Source organism: Panulirus ornatus, chromosome 5, assembly GCF_036320965.1.
Source record: "Panulirus ornatus isolate Po-2019 chromosome 5, ASM3632096v1, whole genome shotgun sequence".
Classification (NCBI taxonomy): Eukaryota; Metazoa; Arthropoda; class Malacostraca; order Decapoda; family Palinuridae; genus Panulirus; species Panulirus ornatus.
This window is the reverse complement of record NC_092228.1, coordinates 5318262-5333261: the sequence shown is the minus strand read 5'-3', so window position 1 is coordinate 5333261 and position 15000 is coordinate 5318262. Positions and strand designations below refer to the sequence as shown.

Sequence of the window (15000 nt, the reverse complement as noted above, 5' to 3'; positions counted from 1 at the left end):
CATGTAAAGATAGGTGGGTGTTACCGTACTCCGTCTGCATGAGGTTACATCGCTAGTGAAAAGTCATCTTAGGCTTAGGATGTATCACTGGGATTACTTGCTAAACTAACAAACTTAGGTACGCATATCTTTCTTTCACAGTACTCTTTGGAAAAATATAACATAACCAATAAAATAGATTCTCCAATATGTGAAGTCTACAGTACTTACAACGCTACGTGAGTTCATCTACACATGTCCAATATACTTAATTCGTCTACATGATATCCTAGCATTCCTACCGCTCTCCAGTTTTTAGCAGTGAACCACCCATGACCGTTTTTCCACCGTTTACGTCATTCATGGAGTGTGGAGCCGTCGTCGCTGAGGCGCGCCTTAAACCCCACTGGCGCTCGTTTTCTTTCCCGCCTACACAATTTTTTCCCGCCAAAGACGGCCGGGCCGCCACCACAGGCATAGTCGTCTTGCCTTAACCTCCTGGCTCCCCAGCATCATCAGGCGTACATAGACAGTCCCTTAAGGAGGACGGAACGATCCATGAGCACAAGGGTACCATGACTCCCTAGATCTCCCCATGCTCTGACCCTAGAGTGTCACACCGAAGGTCAACACACCGAAGGTCAACAGGTCATGGTGTTCAAGGGAGGTAAGAGGCAACAGTTTCTTGTGTCCTGGTCTTTAATCTCGACTCATTACGCCATCTATCAAAATTTCATGGATTTAAACCTTCCCACAATCACGATCACTTACCACCGCTCCCTCCCTCTCTATATCTCTGACCCGACGATATTCTGGCACGAAGAACATCAAACCCTGTAAACGTGTAACAAAAATGATGTAGTCCACGAGACATACCCACAACAACACGACAGCAAGAGGCCACCGGTGGGAAAACCACTGGCCCAAAACACAGCAGCCACCAACAGTGCACCCTGAGGCACAACCAAACTCCGGACCAGAGCTGTTGGAAATCGTTATTCCCCGCGCCATTACGACACTCCCCCTCGCCGCTCCGATCGAACGCATATGTCACGTGAGCCACGGCACACGATACATTTATTGGCAACTTGCCCGTGAACTTGGCAGCATTCTTCTGCTCCCGGTGTGTGTGTGTGTGTGTGTGTGTGTGTGTGTGTGTGTGTGTGTGTGTGTGTGCGTTGCTCACACGAGCCGACGATCGGCAGGCTGCGGGATGTTTCCTGATGTTGGTTTTCGATACTTTTAAAATTACTAATTTCATTTTTGTAAAGTTTCGTTGTGTGTGTCTGCCTCGGAAGATGAGTGTTTACAGTCACACTCTGGCTCGTTAGTATGAGATTAAATCTCGCTGCATATATACCTTAATGCGCTACATGCTTCACCATGTCTCCTGTCGGTAGGATGATTTCAGTTTATTCCTGCCATTACAAAAGAAAAAAAAAAAAAGTGTGCGTTGGTCGCACCAGCAGGAAAATAAGAATGCACTTAGCGCCGTGAGTCAAATGTATATATTAATGTGGTCTTGAGTCAAATGTATATATTACACGTGGTCGCGAGTCAAATGTATATATTACATGTGGTCGCTTATCCCTGGAGGTCCGTTTGTCCGTCAATTTCTCCACAGCTGTCAAAAGAACACAGCTGCGCCGCACGCATTATCTAAGCCTGTGTTACCCCCACGATATTCTGCTTTTCTCTCAGAAACTTTAACATATCGATACTTGTACGCACACACAAACACACACACACACACACACACACACACACACACACACACATATATATATATATATATATATATATATATATATATATATATATATATATATATATATATATATATAAACTACGGTACTAGTTCTAAGTATTAACCAGATGCATAATTGAAATTCACAACCAGAGTAAACAGGAGGATGATCTTCATATCATTACAGGTAATTAGTACGCCCGTCATCAGCATCAGGTAATTTTCAAATATGCTTCATTCAGCTATCTAGCACATGTGTCACGTACATGCCTAACTGATGCATATTTCTACGTTTCTATTGACAATGAAGACAGGTTAGTTACGACCCCAAAACGTCCATGTGGGTATGAAATAAAGATGCTATTCCTTATAAACCAATATTATATATATATGTGTGTGTGTGTGTGTGTGTGTGTGTGTGTGTGTGTGTGTTACCGGGGTTGCCGGACTCCGCCTGCGTTAGGTTACGCCGTGAGTGAAAAGTCACCTTTGACGAGGCCGTAAACAATGGGAGTACAGTCTCGCCTAAGAACTTCGCACTCCGAAGGAGCTTAAACTTTCCTGCAAATGTAAGCAGTGCAACCCTGGGCTACAGGAGCCTTTGTAAGAGACGTCCTGGGAAACATCGGGACTCTTTCACAAGGAGAAACTGACCCCTGGGGTAATTATAATCAAATAAATAGAGCATGCGATAAGTGCTGACTGGCATCACCGTTTTTTATGTCACTGGCTTCAGAGGCTGGCTTGCTGGTGGTGGGGGCGGTGTGTGGGTGGTGGTGGTAGTGCTGGTGGTATTGGTGGAAGGTATTGGGGGGTGATGGTGGATGGTGATGGTGAGTGGTGTAGGGGTGGTGCTGGTCTGGTAGGTAATTCTGATATAAAAGAAAATCTATGGATGTATATCTGTCAACGAAGAGGGCTCCCCCTGTGTCCTGGGAAAGATGGAGGTCCCCCAGTGTACTGGGGGGTTATGAAGGCTGCCTGCTGTACTGAGGGAAGATGAAGGCTGCCTGCTGTACTGAGGGAAACTGTAGGCTTCCTAGTATATTGGGGAAAACGAAGACTGGGGAAGTTGACGAAGAAGGGAGACATTCTGGGAAGCCCTTATTCAAGAAGGTGCGTATAGTCTCGCACACCATGAAAGACACGTGAGTGCTCAGGTCACACAAGCGGCCCTCGAGAGAACCCACACCTTCCCTGGAACGTGTTCCGTCGAGGTGCAGCTCCTACCCACGACCGGAGGATGATGTACTCATAAAACAACCCCAGAGTCGACTTGTAAGCGTCTTGGAAATCTGTTACCCCAGATATGCGGTATGATAACCCATCAAGCACATGCAGATGGAGGGTGTAGGAAACGTCACCCTTCGACATCCTCTCTCTCTCTCTCTCTCTCTCTCTCTCTCTCTCTCTCTCTCTCTCTCTCTCTCTCTCTCTCTCTCTCCATCCTCGGCGGCGGCGTACCACAGCGGTGACTCACCAAAGAGGCCACAGGGGTCTTATTCCCAGACGCCCGTGTTTGGTCTACCTGCAGGCGTGCGGTACTGGAAGAGGCCGGTCTTGTGGCCAACGAAGTTCCTCCTTAAGTACTGGAGGAGGAGGAGGTGTCCCTGTAACGCAGTTCTCCCCCCTCTCTCTCCAAGTCATGTGGGGAGGGGAATGTTTCCTCCCCCGCGTCTGGTGACGGAGGGAGTTATTCCCCGAGATAGTTCTGTTTCTTCCCACTTTTACAACAAGTCTGTGCCAAAGTTTCAGTCCACACTATTCTTTACTTCACATTTCCATGTCTCACGTTCATTCGCTTGTCAGACGGATTGAGAACGGTTTCCTACGTCGCGTTGATGTCTAGCGGCATCGTTTCCAACGTCTCGTTACTAATTTTCCCTCGCACGGCCCAAACTGGTACGAAATCCGTTCATTGCGTTCGTCTGTTTCTGCCCATTCATGTTACGAGTGCTTTCGTGTATGCTACCAACCTTCAACGTCCAGAAATCTCTCCATCTGTTGTCTCCTCTCACCTTCGTGTGCACCTACGAACATTTTCGTTCCTCAACTCATTCCCAGCGTATGCACTTCCGAACGAGGACTGGAAACAACGACCCCGGACACTAGTTTGACCACGCCCGTACGTATGTACGTACGTTGGTGCGACAGATGGTAATCATCCTCGACGTCATAAAACTTGGCCTCGTCTGCCCATATTGACCCCCCTCAACCTGGGCAGGTGTCTATTTACGTCTGGCGGGAGGGCGAAGCCGTGTGTGTGTGTGTGTGTGTGTGTGTGTGTGTGTGTGTGTGTGTGTGTGTGTGTGTGTGGCGGAGGGGTAAAACCGGTTCTAGACTTGCTGCACGCTGGGGATGACATCTGTCCCGTTCTAAACACTCACACCTCTACCAAAATACGTTTCCTCTCCCCCTCTCAAATCATTGCTTCCCATCACGTGAATCCCACTGACGTCGATGTAAGTTAATAGTTCGAGACGTGGTCCAACGCGCCGAATGGGCTGGATCGCGTCCGGAACACGGTACGTCGCGACGGTGCCGTAAAAGGAACTTCCTCGAGCATGACCTCACCATCGTGGACGCTCGGGGGGTCAGTCAGTTCGCCAGGCAGGTACAACAGCGGGATCATTCTAACCTGCCCCCAAAATCTTAAGATTTTTCTCATTAAGTAACTTTTGATGCAATCACTGCGTAGGGGGGGATGGAGAGCCCCTCCTCCTCAGATCCAGGAGTCCTCTCATGCGCTCCAGTCCACAGGGATGGGCAGGAGTGGTCCATAAATTCGCTGCCCTTATCGCAATAATGATAAGAAAAAGAATTATTCTCCCCACATGGTCCATATCGCACAGTCACACAAATCAAGGCACAGAACAATTCTGTAAGACCCAACGTTTCATTCTTTCTTAAATCACACACACACACACACACACACACACACACACACACACACACACACGTATGGGTTAGGTGGCAAAGGTCGTGGCGTCGTATAGATGGGTCGTACTGTCCTGCTCCAAGGGCCCTTCCGTCCTGTTGAGGTTGAACCGGTCCTCTGGGAGTCAGTACCTCATTCATACTTCTCCAGCTCGTCCACCCCCACCACGAGCACGGGATTAAGCTTAATAGGACCTTCAGGAAGCTTGAAAACAAGCCCATCCGAGAGTACAAGGCACAGGATCCAGTACCAAGACCGCCAGGTGCAAGGTGCTAAGGGCGTGAGTGGGTACGTGGCCTGGTACCATCTGCCTAGTTACCTCCTCAAGAGACTCTCTCTCTCTCTCTCTCTCTCTCTCTCTCTCTCTCTCTCTCTCTCTCTCTCTCTCTCTCTCTCTCCCTTGCGCCGGTCGTCTCCTTCCGCTGTACGTTATTATTCACCGCATCAATATTCTTATCAGGAGCCTCATTCATTCTCCTCCTCCCCCCTCCCTCCCTCACTCCCCCAAGACTAACAAGCGAAAGACCCCAGCGATGGACCTCATTAGGATAGGTAAGGAGAGATAAGACCCATGGGGAGGGGGTGGAGAGTGGGGGGAGGGGGGGAAGACGAGATGGGGAGGCGAGTTAGGGAGTCAGGTGTGGGGGGGGGACAGCGCACACCAAAGACTCCCCGACGAAGGTCCGTTATGTCGAGAGCGACGTCGTTGGCAATGCTGATGGCGCGTCCCATGCCTTAAATTGCCACCGCTGACCACGTGAGAGAGAGAGAGAGAGAGAGAGAGAGAGAGAGAGAGAGAGAGAGAGAGAGAGAGAGAGAGAGAGAGAGAGCCTGGGGGCGGGGGGACCACATACAAAAACAGCTGTTCAAGATGAGACGAGACAAATACACCTAGAATAAATAAATCTTCCCAACTCCTCTCACAACCACAAACAAAAGCATCGCCCTCGGCGCTCGAGCCCCAGCCATATATACAAGCAACGCCATCACAAACATCAGCAGAAAACTAAGGCCAACACAAGGCGATGTCACAATCTGTCACGCCAGAGGAAAACCTGGGCCTATAAAAGGCGATGTAGCGACTCGTCACACCAACGCCCAGTGGGCGCTACATCAGGCGATGTTATCCACCTTGTAGAACACCAGCTCAGCCTCCTCCACTACACTACGACCCCAGCGCCACGCAGTGCACCACGTCACGGTCGCTCTCAATAATATGGAAGCCTAAACCACACCAGAATCCCATCGAGAACCACTGACAAACTAAGCCTATTCCACGTCACAGTCCGCTGCAGCAACAATGCAGTCATCCGACACACACACACACACACACACACACACACACACACGCCGGGGGCCGCCCCTAGGAAGCAAGAAGCCTGAGATGCGTCAGCAAACCATTTCTAGGACGATCACCTCCGCTGACACCACCACCCTCGCCCATCTGACACTCCTGACTCCGCTCCGGCTGACGCGAGAGTATGCTTGCTGCCGCTGCAGGTCGCGGGTCGACAGGGGTCAAAACAACAGCACCAAATATAATGCATAAAAAAAATGAAGGGAAAAAATATATACATACCTGAGAACATATAATTACATACAATAAACAAAAGATAAACCTGAAGCTCAAATTTTTTTGTCTTTTTCACATCCTTAACGTCAGAAATAAGAGCAGTCAGTAATCACACCACCTTCAGCTTACAGTGTGACAAGAGCACAGTAGTACAAATGCACAAGCAAGTACTTCACAGCCCTGAGGAACAGTTCAAGGACATTCTCATTACAGTACTTGACCCCAGTGTTCAACTACACCTTAAACCCTTTTATTGTCTTAAATTAAACCATTCCCCGCGGTTACATACTGTCTCCTCTAAACCTCTGTGCCTTTCTAAACAATTTGGACATCTATTCTAAAATAAAATCCTCCTGCATTACGTAACGATTGAAAAGTAATAATAATGATAATAATAAGAGGAAGAAAAATAATAAGTTACAAATATTAAAATAATAATGACATTAATATCACAATCAATAATAATAATAATAATAATAATAATAATAATAATAATGAAAATAATAATAATAATGACAAAATGAGCAAGAGGATACAGAACAGTAGAAGGGTAAGACACGGAACGAAGATAAATACATCAAATACTGAGACGTTCCTGAGCTATGCGTCAGACACTCCTCAGCCATTCAGTTCTTAAAAACACCAAAAATAACACGAAAAAAAGCAAATATTTCTATGCAAAAAAGTAAGAAATGATAAAGTAATTAAGAGACTGAGGGACACTACTGTGGTCAATTATATACGTAATAGAGCGAAGTAACTGAGGGTTTAAGAAGTGAATCATTTGATCTCACTGAATCCATTTTTCGACTTACCAGCGATCGCTAAGTACAGTTCCTGGGAGACGTCAAACGCATGCACGCGCGAACATCGGCCTGATCCCTGATCACTTTAATGATTAATCTCATCGAATATATATATATGATCAACTCCCAATACGACCGACCGTAACAAGAGATCGTCACCAAAGTTCGAGACGGGCAGAAGAATCCGGGCTGCTCTTCGAAGCTTAACAAGAGGATCAACGGCATGAGTAATCTGGTCTATTTTGATCAACATTTACTACGATCTAGAAATCAGGGCTCAAGATCACAAAAACTAATCTCCATGTAAGCGTAAATTTAGCCACGGGTGATCACTAAACCTTTGATCTTTTAAGCTAACGATCAATGATATAAATATATAAAATCAGATAATCAATAACTCTGATCAATATCCACTACGTGCTAGACGTACGGCTTAAAGATACACACACACACAAAAAAAAACTCAGGATCAAAATCATCAAGTTACTCAGCCAAGTCTAATCACTCTCCCATGATCCTGAGCGAATGACCGATAAAAAAAAAAAAGGATTAAATTAAGACTTAATGACATAAGTAACATAACACCCCAGCCTGATCGGTACTGCCTGAGACCTAGACATCAGACACATGGAGGCAAATATCAGTATCCAGTGACATCGGTCATCTAGCCGGACCTGATCACAGTCCGTCACGACGCCACTCTAACCACGCGATCACTGGCGGAGGGGAAGGGAGCAAGCCACGGGCGGGGTAGTGGCTACCCAGCTTGACCAGACGCGAGGTTCAGTCCCCTTAGGGAGGGGTCACTGCCATGAATTTCACGTGATCTACCAAAACGCTGCCATCGGAAACCCTTGTGTGGGCCGATCACTCCGACCACGCGCTTGGGCACACGACAGTAAGCTGATCGCACGGCCCTACACGTAAGAGACAAAGATCGGAAACCCGTATGTGGGCCTATCGCAAAGTCCTCTGCGTGCAGACGGCTATCGGTAACCCAGGCGTGGCTGACCACACCATCCACACGTAGAGGCGTAAGAACAGAGGCAGGGCTGGTTACATCTTACGTTAAGAGGGAGAGTCTAAACCATCTCATGGCGACGTAAAAAAGGTAACGGAATCAACAAGAAACGTCCGTAAGACATCAGTAACACAAGCAAGCGCCCGTCTCCTGCATCTACCCACATACAGTTGAACCAGACCAAATGCAGAGGGCGGCAGGAAATGACAACCCCACTAGACAACCTGGGACGTTGCAAGTGAGACGGAGGGTTGTGAGCAGTGCCTGTTATCCAACCAGATGAGATGGAACACTCCATCCTCACTCCCTCTCCTCCCTCCTTCACCCTAATATCACTTTTGTTGGGAGGGGTCCGCCGTCTGGACCAGCCCCGCCATGATACCAAGTCGAACAATATCCACACCCAAATATCCACCTGTTCCCTGCCGCTATCAGACCCCGAATTTAGGTACTTAGAGACAGGGAGACGTCCCTCTGATGCGTGGATAGGTATGGGTGGTTTCGAAGGGACGCACAAAGGAGAAACGAGAGAGACAGATGGGGAGTTCAGTACGGTGATGGGGTCATTCAACTCTCTCTCTCTCTCTCTCTCTCTCTCTCTCTCTCTCTCTCTCTCTCTCTCTCTCTCTCTCTCTCGGCGGCAGCGCTGCTCCTGCTGGTGTTGGTAGTGGTGGTGGTGGCGGCGGCGGCGGCGGTGGTGGTGGTGGTGGTGGTGGTGGTGCTGCTGCTGCTGCTGCTGCTGCTGCTGGAGCCTAGCCTCACCCCTCATAACTTGAGGCTCTCGTGCTTCTCCACCAACCAACAAACAACACCTGCCCTTCCAACCACACCTGTTTCACACATCTATTATATACTAATGTTCTTCTCCTGTTTCACGTGTGTGGTGCGTCGGGCTGTAGTTTCTTTCGTGCCTGCTGCAGGAATTTGATCATTCCTATTTCCGACCATCTGAACACGATGGTTAGAACCTTGAGGAAGACGGTGCGACCCTTATGCACGGCGGGCAAACCTTAAGTAAGACGGTACGACGCTTGAGCACGATGGTGTGACCTTTTAGCACGATAGCACGGCCTCTTAAGCTTTACGGTACGGCCTTTGAGCACGACGGTAAGATCCTGGAGTACAGTGATTATATCCCTAGAGCACAAGGCTCTAAATATAGAACAACAGCGAGCCTTTTGAGCACTGCAGGACCACTGTTTAGGCACGACTGCACGACTCTTGGTCATGATTTGCCAAGGGTCGTGCCGTGTTGCTAACAGAGTTAAACTAATACTCCAGAACGACTCTAGCCCGGCGTGACCACATTCACTGGCTCCATAAGCGTTCTTCCTTCCGCTCCACTCACCATAATACACTCGCAGAGTCGTCAGCGTGTGTGTGTGTGTGTGTGTGTGTGTGTGTGTGGTGTGGTGTGGTGTGGTGTGGTGTGTGTGTGTTCACTCAAAAGGAGCATGTCTATTATCTGCTCAGCCCAGGAACATGTCTGCACCTTCACAGCCCAGAAGCATGTGTGTACTCTGGACAGACAATAAGTCTGTCTGTGCGTTTGTGAGCCCGCATCAGCTCAGACAAGTTCATCTCCTCGACCCGGATCGTTTAGCCAAAGATGTTCATTCTGGGGGGGAAAAAAAAGGTACATTTCCTCTGATCTCATCAAAAGTTGTCAGTTCGGACTTGACTGTGGCGCTGTCCTGCTTATCTTAACTTGACTGTGGCGCTGTCCTGCTTATCGCACAGGCTGATACTGTCATTTTCCTTTAACAAGTACGAGTGGCTCTTTTTTCTTTGACCACGAACATAAAAAAGGGGGGTCTTCGACTGCAGGACATCCAACGCAACACAGTGTTAACGTCCGCCTATGTCCTCTTGCGGGTGGCGGGTGGGGGGTAAACTTTCCCAATAACAACACAAACGAGATATACCTTCATCTGACACGCAACGTCACGAGTTAACTTCGCTGCTCACGGACTGTCAACGTCCTAGAGCATTTCAATGGTCACAAATCCTCTTCAGACGAGCATCAGCCCACGGTATATAGCATCGGTATGAAAGTCGAGGTGGTGTGCAAAGTGAGAGGGTTAGGGAAAATGATTTGGTAAACAGAGAAGAGGTAGTAAAAGCTTTGCGGAAGATGAAAGCCGGCAAGGCAGCAGGTTTGGATGGTATTGCAGTGGAATTTATTAAGAAAGGGGGTGACTGTATTGTTGACTGGTTGGTAAGGTTATTTAATGTATGTATGACTCATGGTGAGGTGCCTGAGGATTGGCGGAATGCGTGCATAGTGCCATTGTACAAAGGCAAAGGGGATAAGAGTGAGTGCTCAAATTACAGAGGTATAAGTTTGTTGAGTATTCCTGGTAAATTATGTGGGAGGGTATTGATTGAGAGGGTGAAGGCATGTACAGAGCATCAGATTGGGGAAGAGCAGTGCGGTTTCAGAAGTGGTAGAGGATGTGTGGATCAGGTGTTTGCTTTGAAGAATGTATGTGAGAAATACTTAGAAAAGCAAATGGATTTGTATGTAGCATTTATGGATCTGGAGAAGGCATATGATAGAGTTGATAGAGATGCTCTGTGGAAGGTATTAAGAATATATGGTGTGGGAGGCAAGTTGTTAGAAGCAGTGAAAAGTTTTTATCGAGGATGTAAGGCATGTGTACGTGTAGGAAGAGAGGAAAGTGATTGGTTCTCAGTGAATGTAGGTTTGCGGCAGGGGTGTGTGATGTCTCCATGGTTGTTTAATTTGTTTATGGATGGGGTTGTAAGGGAGGTAAATGCAAGAGTCCTGGAAAGAGGGGCAAGTATGAAGTCTGTTGGGGATGAGAGAGCTTGGGAAGTGAGTCAGTTGTTGTTCGCTGATGATACAGCGCTGGTGGCTGATTCATGTGAGAAACTGCAGAAGCTGGTGACTGAGTTTGGTAAAGTGTGTGGAAGAAGAAAGTTGAGAGTAAATGTGAATAAGAGCAAGGTTATTAGGTACAGTAGGGGTGAGGGTCAAGTCAATTGGGAGGTGAGTTTGAATGGAGAAAAACTGGAGGAAGTGAAGTGTTTTAGATATCTGGGAGTGGATCTGTCAGCGGATGGAACCATGGAAGCGGAAGTGGATCATAGGGTGGGGGAGGGGGCGAAAATTTTGGGAGCCTTGAAAAATGTGTGGAAGTCGAGAACATTATCTCGGAAAGCAAAAATGGGTATGTTTGAGGGAATAGTGGTTCCAACAATGTTGTATGGTTGCGAGGCGTGGGCTATGGATAGAGATGTGCGCAGGAGGATGGATGTGCTGGAAATGAGATGTTTGAGGACAATGTGTGGTGTGAGGTGGTTTGATCGAGTAAGTAACGTAAGGGTAAGAGAGATGTGTGGAAATAAAAAGAGCGTGGTTGAGAGAGCAGAAGAGGGTGTTTTGAAATGGTTTGGGCACATGGAGAGAATGAGTGAGGAGAGATTGACCAAGAGGATATATGTGTCGGAGGTGGAGGGAACGAGGAGAAGAGGGAGACCAAATTGGAGGTGGAAAGATGGAGTGAAAAAGATTTTGTGTGATCGGGGCCTGAACATGCAGGAGGGTGAAAGGAGGGCAAGAAATAGAGTGAATTGGAATCATGTGGTATACAGGGGTTGACGTGCTGTCAGTGGATTGAAGCAAGGCATGTGAAGCGTCTGGGGTAAACCATGGAAAGCTGTGTAGGTATGTATATTTGCGTGTGTGGACGTGTGTATGTACATGTGTATGGGGGGGGGGGGGGGGTTGGGCCATTTCTTTCGTCTGTTTCCTTGCGCTACCTCGCAGACGCGGGAGACAGCGACAAAGTATAAAAAAAAAAAAAAAAAATGAAAGTCGGCACCAGAGAAAATGGTGAAAGAGATAATGCACGAAGAACGCAAGTTACGAGACACCAAGTGACAAAACCCAATGAAGCCATTTGACGACATGGTCTTCGACGTAACGAGTCGGCTTAAAACATTTACTGTCTCGGAACTTAAAAAAAAAAAAAAAACAATCAAATCATCGACAGGGGGATCTTAAATGTTAATCCTTATCTTAAACCGATTATTTCAATGGTATCTTCCTCGGAGTTTCAACGGAGGAAAGAAAGAAATGAAACCCCACCAGAAACTTGGATCAAGCTCATAAATTCCATAAACTGTCTCACCTCGTCAATAAAACAGAGACCCAAAGCCGTTAATGAAAAAAAGGAGAGAGAGAGAGAAAAAAACAGAAGCAATGCAAAGACATTCAGAGATGCACCGAAACCAGCTTAAAGAGATCTTAGACTTCTATCTCTCCCAGCCAGAGACTGTCGCAGCGAGGTTCACGATACCACCCACTCCCCAAGAACCTGCTGAGTGACAGAGAGAAAGAGAGAGAGAGAGAGAGAGAGAGAGAGAGAGAGAGAGAGAGAGAGAGAGAGAGAGAGAGAGAGAGGAGGTTTTATCTCACTTCCTTGGGGTGTGGTGTGGGTGAGTGTGTGGGGGACAGGCCACACTGGGCACACAACACGATGCCCCGGGCGTCGATGCAACACACACGCACACACACACACAAACACACACGTCAATGTCCTGCCACCTCAAAGACTTGGGGTAAGTAAGGTGGTGAGGTCCCGACATACATGTGTCAGGGCAGGTGTTACAACTCCACTACACCTGCCGGGCAGGTAGATGTACACACAAACACACACAAACACACACAAACACATACACACACACACACACACACACACACACACACACACACACACACACACACACTACACCTGCTACACGAAGGTGGCAAGCCGAGGAGACTACAATGGTGTGTGTGTGTGTGTGTGTGTGTGTGTATGTGGAGAGGCACCTACCTATCCACCCGCGTACGAACACCTAGCCTTGCGCCAGGGCTGGAGAGATAAAAAGAGGGGTGCATATAGAGGAAGGGGGGAGGGGAGAGACAGTTCTTACAAGTGCTTACGACGACGAAATTTTATAGTAAGGCTGGCTCAGCGCGTAGCGCCCACCGTGTGAAGATCTGAGACTTTGCCGAGAGCGAGCCGTGAGAGGTACAAGCTTTCGAGGGTCTATGTGGGAGATGTGTGTTTGTGGACTGAATGCCAAAAGCCCGCCCCCACACCTGTGGGGGAAAAAGACAGCCACTGGGTCAAGGGAGTAAAACTTGACAGCTACTAAAGTGCTGGCTTAATGCGCAGAACGATGCGAGAGAGAGAGAGAGAGAGAGAGAGAGAGAGAGAGAGAGAGAGAGAGAGAGAGAGAGAGAGAGAGAGAGAGAGAGGGGGGGGGGGTAGCGGACCACTAGCAGGTGTTGGGGGGAGGTGGAAGGTGGGGTCAGGAAATGCCCACCTTGGCAACAGGCGCCAGACACCAACCATCACAGTCTGCAGACGGTAGGTAGGTAGGTAACCACACACTCTGCCACTCACCCCTTGTCCCTCAACCGTTAACACACCCGCACCTGCGACGCACTCGACCCTCACGCTTACACTAAAAAAAAACAAAACCCTCTCCACACTACTCCTACCCCTCTACTGACGCATCCACACCCAGAAGGCATGACTTACCGACCCGTTTGTACACTTGTAAGTACGTCAATCGGGCGCTCACAAATAAACAGGAGAAAATATCACAGTACCTAACATGAACCGCCTCTCCTTCACCTTGGTCGTAAACTGCAAGCAGGTTGAGTGATGCCGGGCGGACTGCTGCTCTCCAGGGATGCGAACCGAGTCAGACGGACTTTGAAACAGACTTAAACGTATGACGACTGTTAACCAAGGGATAGATACAAAATGAAAATGCAGAGGTGGCATCCACATTCATTTAAATTTATCAGCCAATGAGATTAATAATATCAGACGATATCATAACCTTTACCTCCTCCCCACACAAATGTTCCTAACCTCTGCATTCAACAACGGCATCCGGCCGAAGTTCGTGTACAACGCGGGTATGAGAAAAATATACACATCTTTTTTAGCATTCTAATCCGGCTTGCTTGGCTTACTTTACGTTCGCGATGTATCGCACGGATTACCAAGAACGCGCACGAAGACTATCAACATCGTTTAATGACCTTACATAATCCAGTCCCCCTTGGCTTGCGTTCGGAGTGAATCGCTTGCACGGTCAAAACAAGAAACAACACAAAGACCTCCAGTCCGAGACCTCCTGAGTTCGAGACCTCCTGAGTTCGAGACCTCCTGAATCCGTGTACCGACGTGGCGAAACTGTTGACGTTCGCGAGACGTGTCTCGGATACTCGAGAACGCAAGGGGACGATAATCCACATTATCTCCCTTTATCCTAGAAGATCGTGATTCCTGGCGAGAACGGGACTGGAGGGTTTGAAGAAAGTCTGTACTACCACAGGTTGACGTCGACCACTAAGTGGACTAAGTGCCGGAAGGAGTTATTGACTGATTGTTTCACGCCGTGAGGAACTGACTGAGGCACTGGTTCATTGGACTGTGTGACTGACCCATGGACTGCTGTGACTGAACTTAACTGGCTTAGTGGTTCAATGTGACACACTTGACCTATCATACAGCTGCAAGTGTTACACTGGTAGAGACGTCAGAGGACTGTGAGTGTGTGTGTGTGTGTGTGTGTGTTTACATATACCAGTCCCCCACATACATCCAATCACAAGGGAGTCTAGAGCGAACACATATAATAAACTTGAGTCAATAAATAAAAGAGAACATTAAACAGGAAACGCCTAAAGCATATCTTTATGGCTATGTGCCCGGCTGTAAAGTAAACATCTCTTACTAAACTGGTGTTCCTAGTTAAAGCTTAACCTGCACAGTGATGTTAACTGATTATTCAACATTACCTTTATGATCCCAACCATTTCTATAGATGTGTGCGTATGTACGACATCAGTGTGTTTATGTGTGCGTAGTTACCTATGCAAACTGTATGGGGAGGGAATTTTAA

The 15000-nt window shown here is 47.8% G+C and overlaps 1 protein-coding gene across 3 annotated transcripts in view; it reads right to left on the bottom strand.

Annotated features, from left to right (window-relative positions):
• Positions 1 to 15000, bottom strand: part of Eip74EF (Ecdysone-induced protein E74) — a 630411-nt gene that overhangs the window by 563557 nt on the left and 51854 nt on the right. The gene's annotated exons all lie outside the window — the stretch shown is intronic.